The sequence below is a fragment of the Penaeus chinensis genome, chromosome 16 (genome assembly GCF_019202785.1).
Source record: "Penaeus chinensis breed Huanghai No. 1 chromosome 16, ASM1920278v2, whole genome shotgun sequence".
Classification (NCBI taxonomy): domain Eukaryota; kingdom Metazoa; phylum Arthropoda; class Malacostraca; order Decapoda; family Penaeidae; genus Penaeus; species Penaeus chinensis.
The window spans coordinates 1,023,250-1,025,749 of record NC_061834.1 but is presented as its reverse complement, the minus strand read 5'-3'; positions in this window follow the sequence as shown (position 1 = coordinate 1,025,749).

Here is a 2,500-nt window from a genome sequence, read left to right as displayed (position 1 = left end):
AAATTCAAGAAGATGCATGACATTACCCTACACACGAGTAAAGGAAAATAGTTAATAGTCCAATCCAGATGAAATGACAGTCCTTAAACTGATTCAAGGTAATTATCCTAAGTGTCTCTTAACTCTCCCAACCTCAGGCAATGCAACAGGTGTTCCAACAAGACACGAGAATTGTTTACAAGTCAGACGAGTTCATACGGAACTAGGAACATGGTAAATGCTAATACGTGGACCTATGATGGAGCCAACTATCACACATTATCAGAAACATCAATGATTTTAGTCACTCTAAAACAAAATTAGAGGTATTTCTCATAAATTATTAATGATATCAGTTTTCTAAATTTATTTCTATATCTATGTGTATTTATCTATATCTTTATCTATTTATCTCTCTGTCTATATCTATCTATCAACCTGTCTATCTATCTACCTCCCTACTTATCTCGTCTATATGTTTAGCCTATCTTTTTCTTTCTCTTTCTTTCTCTCAATCTCTCTTTCGGTCTCTATCTCTCTCCTCTCCTTCTCTTCTCTGTTCCTCTTCCTTTCTCCCTTTCCCTTGCTCTCTCCCTCCCTCCCACTCTCTCCCTCCTTTTATCTCCCTTCCTTTCCCTCTCCCTCTCTCTCACTTCCTTTCCCTCTCCCTATCTCTCTTCCTCTTTCTCCCTCCCTCCTTCTCTCTTCCTCCCTCTCTCTCCTTCCCTCTTTCTTACTCTCTCCCTCTCTCTCTCTCTCTCTCTCTCTCTCTCTCTCTCTCTCTCTCTCTCTCTCTCTCTCTCTCTCTCTCTCTCTCTCTCTCTCTCTCTCTCTCTCTCTCTCTCTCTCTCTCTCTCTCTCTCTCTCTCAGACACTTGGTACATTCATTGGAATCTATGCTCCGCCGAAAAAGTTCCATTAGGAAAGTTTGTCTTTTACTTATTTTTGGAGACTGCAACCATGCAAGTCGATGATGACGTCATGCACATTATGGTCATGCAGAGGTTGAAAAAAAAAGTTTTGTAAAACTTTGACTTCATTACGATTTTTTGTTTTTTTTTCGTTTTCAAATTTCTTATTTTCTTTCCTTTCGTTGTCTTCTTCTGTTTTCATTTATCTCCTTGTTTTTCTCTCTTGTTTTCCATTAGCTTATTCTTGCTTACTTTCTCTCCCTTCTCTCTTGCCTCTTGCTCCTCTTGCTTGCTTCTCTCTTCCTCTTATCACCCCCTCTTTCCACTTCCCCTTCACTCTTACTCTTCTCTCTTCTCTCTCCCTCTTTCTGCTTCTCACTTCCCCTTGTTTCTCTTCTTTGTCCTCCTCCCTTCTCCTCTGCTTCACTTCTCTTCTCAAAATACTTTACTTTATTGGACGTTAATGCTCTACACCATTAATGGGGAGGGAGGGGGTCTTTCCTCATTTCTACTTTATTTTCTTTTATATCCTTCTATATCCGTCTGCTCTATCACACCAGACATGTGTAGGTACTGAATGTGTGTTTGTATTTATGTGTTTGTATTTATGTAAGTATATTTGTGTGTGTGTGTGTGTATGTATATATACATATATATATATGTGTGTGTGTGTGTGTGTGTGTGTGTGTGTGTGTGTATGTATATATATATATATATATATATATATATATATATATATATATATATATATATATATGTATATATATATATATGTATATATATGTATATATACATGCACATATATACTAATATATATATATATATATATATATATATATATATATAATATATATATATAAATATGTGCATAAAAATAGATAAATATATTTATATATATATAATATATATATATATAAATAAATAGATAAATATATATATATATGTATTTATTTATTTATTTATATTCATATATATTGTGTATAAAAACTATTCATTCTAATGCAGGACATAGGCCTCTCTCAGTCATTATGGAGATGCCCTTCTTAATCAACCGCGATAACACTTATGCCACGACGGCGACTTCTCTATAACATTTGTTTTTGACTTTTAAAGGGCGATATTCTCGCAGTGAAATCGAGTTCGAGCCACCAGCCAGAGTGGAGGCATTTTGCAACTGCCGCATATATATATATATAATATATATATATATATATATATATTATATATTATATATATACTATGATAGATGATACATACAAACCTACATACTCATAATATATGTGTGTGTGTGTGTGTTTGTGTGGTCTGTGTGTAATATATATATACCTATATTTCTATCTATCTTATCTCAAACTATCTATATAATATTCATGGTGTGTGTAATATTCATATGTAAATAGATATGAAGAATGCAAATACGAGATATACGATTACTTTTTATGCGTTTACGTTCATTTACGTTTAAGTTCATTTCCGCTGACAGATGTTACGTAGTGTCGGCCGCTGTCATGATCTACTTACCCGCTGCTACAGTACGAGACCGGAGGCTGGTGGCAGCTCTTTTACACCGAGCAAGTTCACAAACAAATAGAGTCCAAATCCGTAAAACA